This window comes from Antechinus flavipes, chromosome 2 (genome assembly GCF_016432865.1).
Source record: "Antechinus flavipes isolate AdamAnt ecotype Samford, QLD, Australia chromosome 2, AdamAnt_v2, whole genome shotgun sequence".
NCBI classification, from domain to species: domain Eukaryota; kingdom Metazoa; phylum Chordata; class Mammalia; order Dasyuromorphia; family Dasyuridae; genus Antechinus; species Antechinus flavipes.
Genome location: NC_067399.1, coordinates 648,560,866 through 648,572,083, shown reverse-complemented (window position 1 = coordinate 648,572,083; position 11,218 = coordinate 648,560,866).

Genomic DNA, 11,218 nt, shown 5'->3' with positions numbered 1-11,218 from the left:
ATTAATCAAGGATCTCTCTTAGATGATCCTTTATTTATTTGCACTCTTTCTGTTAGTTGTCTCATTAGCTCCAATGGATTTAACTAAGTGTAAGAGAACTGCCTGTTAATATGCCTCAAAATGTAGGAACAACATATTGCTTTTCAGTGTACTTAGTTTGTTCTTTATATCAGAGCTCAAATCTTGCTTATTTCAGCATCCTTCATATCACCTAGCAATAGATATTCAGCAGTACAAATACTCAATAATAAGTTGTGAACACATCTTTTGAGGGATACCAGTGAAAAATAAAGGCTGAGACTTTGAAGAGAAAGTGATTGTATTTTTATGTAAAAAAGGATTGAAATATTTTCTTTCCTTTTAGCTATTTGGGATTATTAAGGTGATATTCATAGATAATTTTTTGTTGTTTATTTAACTGAATTCTATTCCAAAAACATGATTGAATTAGAAAAACTCAAGAAAGGATTCATGGAGAAAATAGTAATTGGATTTCAAATAATAGGAAGGATTGAGAATAGAAGCTAACATCTGATTTTTGAAATGTTCAGCATTCACTGATTCTTTGGATCCTTCAAAATATTATAAGGTGAATACTACTGATATAATTATTGCAATTTTGTAAATGAGGCAACAGAAGACTGAAGAAGTTGTATTTCAATCAGCCACACAACTATTAACAGTGAGAGGACAAAATTGAACTGTGGTCTTCTTAGGATCTGATGGGAAAAATTGACATATCATCATAGATCTGTAGCCAGAAGGGATTTTAGATCTTATCTAGTTTAACAGACTGCATACACCATTTTACAGATTCAGAATGGTGTAATAAATTCCCAAAGTCACAGAGAAAGTAAGTGCCAGAGCCAGCATTTGAAAACAGAACAGTTAATCTCTAAATTGAAATTTTCCCTTCACTATTCCGTTGATTCCAGGGGGGAAAAGAAGGGAATAGGATTAACAGTCCATTCACATACAAAGAATCCTATACTTGACTGTAAGTCATCCTTTATCTCCTTCAGTAATAAATTTTTCTCTGCATGGACCACTGGATTCTCAATCAGATATCTCTGCCTTCTAAGGCTTCATCATGACTGACTCCAAAACACTAAACTTAATCATGACTAATCAATATTAAGATTCAATGTATTCTCAGGGATCTATACAGCAATAACTTGAATTTTGAACTTAGAAGAAGAACGTTTAAATTCAAATCTTGTCTCTACACAAAGGATAGTAAATGTTAATAATAATACATCCATACATCCTCAAGATGCAGGTTGATAGTTTATTACCTTTGTATGTTGTCTTTCTGTTCTAGCATTCTATTCTCTCTTGCTCCCTAAATAAAGCTTGGTATAAATACAAAATCCTTCTCTGAAACTTTGAAGAACGATCTCATATTTCATTGTGCTCCATCCAGGAGTGTACCAACTGTTATTCCACTAACATACAATTAATATACACTACTACTATTTTACAGTCTTGCACTAATTAACTGTCATAATCTGATTTCACTTTATTTTCTGTTCTCCCAATATTCACACTCTGATCACAAGACACTTTGGTACTGATGACAGAAACTGGTTTCCTACAATATGTGTTCCAGTAACTTAGCAAAGCATCTTATCACTTTAGGGTGGATGGCTGCTAATTACAGCCAAGTGTATAACATTTTCACCTTTTGTGCAACCTTGGATTATCAAAGGTTATGTCAATAGAAAACACACCTTTTAAGACACTTTTTAACTATAAATAATCCAAGCAAAGACCCAATGTATATCTATACTATGAGGACCAGAGAAGATACATTTTCAAATGTCCATCACCTGAATAACTGTAGAATAATAAATGTATTGGTACATCCACCAATTCGTAGGTGGGATGTGGAATGCATGCAGAGATTACCCATAATAGCCTTGAAATTCTCACCACCCACAACTGTATGAAATAGATTATTCAAGAACTACTAAATTTATTTTTTATACATGAGGAAAACAAGTTTTGAGAAATAATCTGGTTTGTCGTGGGTAGCAGAAATAATACTTTTTCCTAAGTGAGCATCAAACATAGATTTCTTGATTCAAGTCTAGTATACTAGGTTCCCACTGTTTCACGTTATCTCCTGGAGTATAAGGACCATAGACAAAAAAAGGAATAGGCAAAAAGAATCAACAAATGGAGGAGCACTGTATTATTAGGGTTGTAAATATGAAAAGAAATGTGATCTTGTAGTGCAGAAAAAATAAACCTTTGTCTTTGAAGTTGTGACCTCTTGCTACCTTCACTTTAGGTTAGACTTTTATTATCCAATATAATGTCTACACCCTAACTATTCTGTCCCTCCTTGTTAGTATGACCTGCCTACTACCCAGACACTTTGATAGAGTTCAGATTCATTTTTTAATCAATGGCAGTGATCTCGAGTGAAAAACTAATGAAATTCAATTGATCAAAACACCATGCCTCACCTTGGGCTTATGCATAAATGACAGCTTCTCTGAGCTTCTCTGAGACATGGAGTAAAGATGCAAAAGGTGACTTTTCACCTTCTGATGTAATCATTGAATTTATAGACAGGAAAGACTCATGAAATTCCAGGATTGTTTTTATCAAGAGTTGGTGATTACTTTGTTAAGCTCCATAAACATTTAGTCATCAATGAAGAACAGAAAAAATGTGATAGCATCTCCATTTGGATGATGCGTAGGAATAAAATTTGTCACTTATTAAACTTATTTTATATTATTGTGCTTTGTTGTATTATTATTTATTATAAGATTAAAAGTCTGGCATGGGGCTCAAAAGATCTGGGTTTTCATTCTCTAACATTTAATCACTAACAAAAACCATATGATCATCTCAATAGATGCAGAAAAAGCATTTGATAAAATCCAACATCCATTCCTAATAAAAACACTTGAGAGTATAGGAAGAAATGGACTTTTCCTTAAAATAGTCAGGAGCATATATTTAAAACTGTCAGTAAACATCATATGCAATGGGAAAAACTGGAACCTTTCCCAGTAAGATCTGGAGTGAAGCAAGGTTGCCCACTATCACCATTATTATTCAATATTGTATTAGAAATGTTAGCCTCAGCAATAAGAATCGAGAAAGAGATTAAAGGAATAGAGTAGGCAATGAGGAAACCAAACTATCACTCTTTGCAGATGATATGATGGAATACTTAGAGAACCCCAGAGATTCTACTAAAAAGCTATTAGAAATAATTCATTACTTTAGCAAAGTTGCAGGATACAAAATAAATCCACATAAATCCTCAACATTTTTATTCATCACCAACAAAATCCAACAGTAAGAGATACAAAGAGAAATTCCATTCAAAATAACTGTCAACAGCATAAAATATTTGGGAATCTATCTACCAAAGGAAAGTCAGGAATTATATGAGCAAAATGACAAAAAAACTTTCCACACAAATAAAGTCAGACTTAAATAATTGGAAAAATATTAAGTGCTCTTGGATCGGCCGAGCGAACATAATAAAGATGACAATACTCCCTAAACTAATCTATTTATTTAGTGCTATACCAATCAGACTTCCAAGAAAATATTTTAATGATCTAGAAAAAATAACAACAAAATTCATATGGAACAATAAAAAGTCGAGAATCTCAAGGGAATTAATGAAAAAAAAATCAAATGAAGGTGGCCTAGCTGTACCTGATCTAAAATTATATTATAAAGCAGCAGTCACCAAAACCATTTGGTATTGGCTAAGAAATAGATTAGTGGATCAGTGGAAAAGGTTAGGTTCACAAGACAGAATAGTCAACTATAGCAATCTAGTGTTTGACAGACCCAAAGACCCTAACTTCTGGGAAAAGAATTCATTATTTGATAAAAACTGCTGGGATAATTGGAAATTAGTATGGCAGAAATTAGGCATGGACCCACACTTAACACCATATACCAAGATAAGATCAAAATGGGTCCATAATCTAGGCATAAAGAACGAGATAGTAAATAAATTAGAGGAACATAGAATAGTTTATCTCTCAGACTTGTGGAGGAGAAAGAAATTTGTGACCAAAGATGAACTAGAGACCATTACTGATCACAAAATAGAAAATTTTGATTACATCAAATTAAAAAGCCTTTGGACAAATAAAACTAATGCAAACAAGATTACAAGGGAAGCAACAAACTGGGAAAACATCTTCACAATTAAAGGTTTTGATAAAGGCCTCATTTCCAAAATATATAGAGAATTGTCTCTAATTTATAGGAAATCAAGCCATTCTCCAATTGATAAATTGTCAAAGGATATGAACAGATATTGGGTTTGCAACTAAAAAAACTAGAAAAAGAACAAATTAAAAACCCTCAACCAAATACCAAACTTGAAATTTTCAGATGATGAAATTGAAACTATTTCCACTCATATGAAAGAGTGTTCCAAATCATTATTGATCAGAGAAATGCAAATTAAGACAATTCTGAGATACCACTATACACCTGTCAGATTGGCTAAGATGACAGGAAAAAATAATGATGAATGTTGGAGGGGATGCGGGAAAACTGGGACATTGATGCATTGTTGGTGGAACTGTGAACGAATCCAACCATTCTGGAGAGCAATCTGGAATTATGCCCAAAAAGTTATCAAACTGTTCATACCCTTTGATCCAGCAGTGTTTCTATTGGGCTTATATCCCAAAGAAATACTAAAGAAGGGAAAGGGACCTGTATGTGCCAAAATGTTTGTGGCAGCCCTATTTGTAGTGGCTAGAAACTGGAAAATGAATGGATGCCCATCAATTGGAGAATGGCTGGGTAAATTGTGGTATATGAATGTTATGGAATATTATTGTTCTATAAGAAATGACATTTGAGGTAATTATTGAACTGAACTGAAAATTGAATGAAAACAGAAAAGAGTACACTTTCTTCTCAGCCATTTGTGGAACCTATAGAAAAATTGACCATATATTAGGATATAAAGGCCTCAAAATTAAATGCAGAAAAGCAGAAATAGTAAATGCATTTTTTCAGACCACAATGCAATAAAAATTTCAATCAATGAAAGGCCATGGGAAAATAGACAAAAATGTAATTGGAAACTAAATAATCTCATCCTAAAGAAAGAATACATGAAACAGTAATTCATAGACACAATCATGAGACAACATACCAAAATTTGATGGAAGCAGCCAAAGTGGTAATAAGCAGAAATTTTATATCTGTAGATGCATACTTGCATAAAATAAAGAAAGAGAACATCAATGAATTGGGTTTGCAACTAAAAAAGCTAGAAAAAGAACAAATTAAAAACCCTCAACCAAATACCAAACTTGAAATTCTAAAAATTCATAAAATTGAAAGTAAAAAAAAAAAACTATTAAATTAATAAATAAAACTAAGAGGAAAATCAAACTGTTAATCTCAAAAATGAAAAGGTTAATTTATACTAATGAAGAAGAAATTAGAGTAATAATTCGTTAAAAGTTATTTTGCCCAACATTATGCCAATAAATTTGATAATATTAGAGAAATGGAGTAATACCTACAAAAATGTAGATTTCCTAAATCAACAGAAAAGGAAACAAATTACTTAAATAGCCCTCTTTTAGAAAAATAAATAGAACAAGCTATTAATCAACTCCCTAAGAACAAAGCCCCAGAAGCAGATAGATTTATATGTGAATTCTACTAAACATTTAAAGAACAATTAACTCCAATACTATACAAACTATTTGAAAAAACTAAGAATGAAGGACTCCTACAAAATTCCTTTTATGAGACAGACATGGTACTGATACCTCAACAAGGTAGGATGAAAACAAAGAAAGAAAATTATAGACAATCCCCCTAATGAATTTTGATCCAAAAATCTTAAATAAAATATTAGCAAAGAAATTACAAATAATCATCCCCAGCATAACACAGCATGACCAAGTAGGAGTTATACTAGGAATGCAAGGCTAGTTCAATTTTAGGAAAACTATTAGCATAATTGACTTTATCAATAACAAAATTAACAAAACCCATTTCATTATCTCAATAAATGAAGAAAAAACATTTGATAAAATCCAAAACCATTCACTTAAAAACACTAGAAAATATAGTAATAAATAGACTTTTCCTTAAAATAGTCAGTAGCACCTATTTAAAACCATCAATATGCAACATATGTAATGGTAATATATTGGAACCATTCCCAGTAAAATCAGGGGTAAAACAAGGTTGCCCACTATCACCATTAGTATTCAATATTGTATTTGAAATGCTAGTTTTGGCAATAAGAAAAGAAAAAGAGATTAAATGAATTAGAGTAGTTAATAAGGAAATCAAATTATCACTCTTTGGAGATGACATGAAGGTATACTTAGAGAACCCTAGAGAATCAACTAAAAACTATTAGAAATAATCCACAACTTTAGCAAAGTTGCAGGATACAAAATAAATCCACATAAATCATCAGCATTTGTATATATCATTAACAAAATCCAATAGCAAGAGTTACAAAGATAAATTTCATTTAAAGTAATCACTGATCGTATAAAATATTTGGGGATCTATCTGCTCAGGGAAAGTCAGATGCTATATGAGCAAAACTACAGAACACTTTCCATACAAATAAAGTCAGAGCTAAACAACTGGAATAATATCAAATGCTCTTGGATAGGTTGAGCAAATATAATAAAGATGACAATACTACCTAATCCTACCTAATCCTACCTAATATTTACTTAGTGCTATACCAATCAGACTCCCAAAAAATTATTTTACAGAAATAATAAAAATAATAACTAAATTCATCTGAAAGAACACAAGGTCAAGAATGTCAAGGGAATTAATTTTAAAAAAGCAAATGAAAGTGGCCTAGCTGTGCCAGACCTAAAACTGTATTTTGTAAAGCAGTGTTCATCAAAACCATTTGGTACTGGTGAAGAAATAGAGAAGTTGATCAGTGCAATAGATTAGGTTCACAGAACAAAATAGTCAATGACTACAGCAATCTATTGTTTGACAAACCCCAAGACCCTCACTTTTGGGATAAGAATTCACTATTTGACAAAAACTGCTGGGAAAATTTGAAATTGGTATGGCAGAAACTAGGCATAGACCCACACCTAACACCGTATACCAAGATAAGGTTGGAATGGGTTCATGATTTAGACATAAAGAATATTATAAACAAATTAGAAGAACATAGAATAGTTTACCTTTAAATCTGTGAAGGAGCAAGGAATTTGTGACCAAAGAATAACTACAGATCAATATAGATCACAAATAGATAACTTTGATTATATTAAGTGAAAAAATTGTACAAACAAAGCTAATGCAGACAAGATTAGGAGGAAAGCAATAAACTGGGAAAAATGTTTACATTCAAAAGTTCTGATAAAGGCCTTATTTCTAAAACATATAGAGAATTGACTCAAATTTATAAGAATTCAAGCCATCATCCAATTGATAAATGGTCAAAAGATATGAACAGACAATTTTCAGATGAAGAAATTGAAACTATTTCTAGTCATATGAAAAAGTGCTCCAAATCACTATTGGTCAGAGAAATGCAAATTAAGAAAATGCTGAGATAACACTACACATATCTCAGTTTTACTAATGTGGCAGGAAAAGATAATGATGAATTTTGGAAAAGATGTGGGAAAACTGAGACACTGATACATTGTTGGTGGAACTGTGAACAGATGCAACCATTCTGGAAAGCAATTTGGAACTATGCTCAAAAAGTTATACAACTGTACATACCCTTTGACTCAGCAGTGTTTCTACTGTGATCATATCCCAGATAGATCTTAAACAAGGGAAAGGGACCTGTATGTGCAAAAATGTTTGTGGTAGCCCTTGTGTGGTGGCATGAAACTGGAAATTGAATGGATATCCATCAATTGGAGAATGGTTGAATAAAGTATCATATATGAATATTATGGAATATTATTGTTCTGTAAGAAACAACCAGCAGGATGATTTCAGAGAGCCTTGGAAAGACCTACATGAACTGATACTAAGTGAAATGAGGAGAACCAGATCATTATACACGACAACAACAAGACTATATGATATTCAATTCTGATGGACATGGCTGTCTTCAATAATGAGATGATTCAAACTAGTTCCAATTGTTCAGTGGTGAAGAGAGCCATCTACACCCAAAGAGAGGGCCATGGAAGCTAAGCATGGACCACAACATAGCATTCTCTATATTTCAGTTATTGTTTACTGCCATTTTGTTTTCTTTCCCATTTTTTCTTTTCTTGATCTGATTTTTATTATGCAGCAAGATAACTGTATAAATATACATATATTGAATTTATCATATATTTTAACATATGTAACATGTATTGGACTACCTGCCATCTAAGGGAAGGGGTGTGGGGAAGGAGGAAATAATTTGGAATAGAAGGCTTTGCAAAGGTCATTGTTGAAAAATTACCCATGCATATGTTTTGTAAATAAAAGGTTTTAATAAAAAATAAAAAACTCCAAAATTATAATCTTAAGAAAAAAACTGCAAACTACCAAATGAGTAATTCAAATATCAAGGAGACCCAAGATCTTGCATCATGTACAATAAATGATCAGAGGGCTTGGGATATTGGAATATTCCAGAAGACAACGGATATGGGGTAAGAGCCATGAATTAATTCCTTAGTAAGACTGAGCATTATCTTTCTCACAAGAGGATGTATCTTCAATGAAGTAAGATCCTGTCAATCATTTCTTTTGAAAAAAAAACAGAACTGAACAGAAAAATTGATCTTCAAACACAGGACTCGAGAGAAAAATAGAAAGGTAAATGAGGGGATATATATTATTTTAAGGTTAAACTGTTTACATCTCCAGATGGGAAAATGACATCTGTAACTCATAAGAACTGTGTTATCAGGGCAGTTAGAGGGAACATCACATGAATGGAGGTTGAGGTAATGAATAGGCTCTGTTTTGATGATACAAAAAAAGATATTAAGGAATAGAAAAAAGGAATGTACTGGGAGAAGAAAAAAGGAGAGATATAAGTGGACAGATTAGATCTCATGAAGAGGCACAAAAGACCTAATACAATCAAGTGGAAAAAGAAGTGAGCAGCATAGTCTGAAGGTTAATCTCATGGTTTTTATTCAAAAAGGGAATAAATTAATAATTCAGTTGCATATAGAAAGAATACAAATATCTTATAAGGAAGGAAAAAGAGAAAGTGGAAAGAAAAAGAGGAGCTTGGTAGAAAAGAGAGCAGAAACACTAAGTGAAAGAAGTAAGGGGAGGCGGAGGGGTCCTAGAAGGTGTTTTAGGCAGAAGCTTGGTTAAAAATAAAATATTGCTAAGGAGGGACAAGGCACAAAGAGAGAACAAAAGTATAAGAAGAAAAGAGGATGGGAAAAAAATACAGAGCTGGTAATCATAATTGTGAATGTGAATTGAATTAACTCTCCCATAAAACAGAAGTGGATATTAGAGTGGATTAAAAAACCAGAATCCTAGAATATATTGTTTACAAAAAGCACATTTGAAACAGAGAGATATATACAGAATAAAGGTAAAAAGCTGGGACAGAATTTATTATGCTTCTGCTGAAGTGAAAAAAAAAAAAAAAGAAAGGCAGTAATTCTTATCTCAGATAACTCAAAGTAACAATACATCTTATTAAAAGAGATAAGGAAGGAAAGTACATGTTGATAAAGGTGCCATAAACAGTGAAGTAGTAATGATATTAAATGTATATACACCAAGTGATAGAGCACCCAAATTCTTAGAGAAGACATTACACCAGTTACAGAAAGAATAGCAAAACTACATTAGCAAAACAAGGAATCTCAACTTTCCCCTCTCAGAATCAGAACTATGTAATCACAAAATAAACATGAAAGAAAGTAAAGAGAGAAGGAACTGACAGACTCTTTAGATTGAAGCAAACTTTTTTCTTTTTTTTCTTTTTTGCATGCTTTTCATTCTTTCACAAATGTGACTAATATGGTTATATGTTTTACATGATAGCACATAGATAACTCATATTAGATTAACAACCATTTAAGAATAGGGAAGGGAAGAGAAGAAGAAAAATTTGGAACTCAAAATATTGTAAAATAAGTGGTAAAAATTTCTTGACATATAATGGGCAGAATAAAATACTATTTAAAATGAAAAAGTGCCTTAAAATTCATAACAACATAAAATTCCAAACAAATAGTTTGAAAGTAAGCTCTGAAGTCATCTAGCCCATATCTGTTTTACAGTGAGAATCATACAGATGAAGTATTTTACTTATTTCTGGATTAGAAACCAGAACTTTAAACTCAAAATTCATAAACCTTTCCATTTATAGCATACTACAAGTTGAAAGAGCATGATTTAATAGTTTCAGGATTAAACTTAAAAAAAATTGCCTTCAGACCCTGGAATGGTTACATGAAAGGGGAGAAATCATTTAATCAGGCACTTCCAAAGATTAAACATTATAGACAAGTGGTCACTTTGAATCCTTAAGAGTTTTTATTCCTTGTTAGGTTATTTTTACCTTATTTCTAAATCCAATTTTTCTTGTGCAGCAAAATAACTCTATGGATATGTATACATATATTGTGTTTAACATACAATTTGACATACTTAACACATATTGGTCTACCTGCCATCTAGGGAAGGAGCTAGAAGGAAGGAGGGGAAAAGTTGGAACAGAAGATTTTGCAAGGGTCAATGCTGAAAAATTATCCATGCATATATCTTGTAAATAAAAAGCTATAATAAAAAAAAAAGTTTTTACTCTGGAAGTTCTGCCACACTAATAGAAGTTGTCCAACCACAAATATTTGGAGTGTAACAAATTTATAGAAGAAGATATTTTGGAAAAAAAAACTTTGTTAAAAGTATCTCAATTGGACAATAGAGATGATTTTCAGGCAAGTGTAGGTGCAGTACTGCATAGTGCAGGGAGACTCGGGGCAGAGAGACTTTCCACACAAAGGACAATCTATCTGGAGGATTGTAACAAAAATATAGCAATATTTGCTATTCTGTCTTGCTTGTCTAGCCACTGGACCAAGAGATTAGGTGTGAGATTTCTAATGCAACTAGAAAAGGCAAATAGTGAGCCTCTGAATACTAGCATAATGTGAGATTTGGTCATGACTATCCATCACAGGAAAGAAGCCAGCAGAACTAGGGCAGCATGAAGGGGCTGTTGCATTTACAAGAAGGTTGGGACAATCTTCCCTTTGCCCTGTGAAAAGAC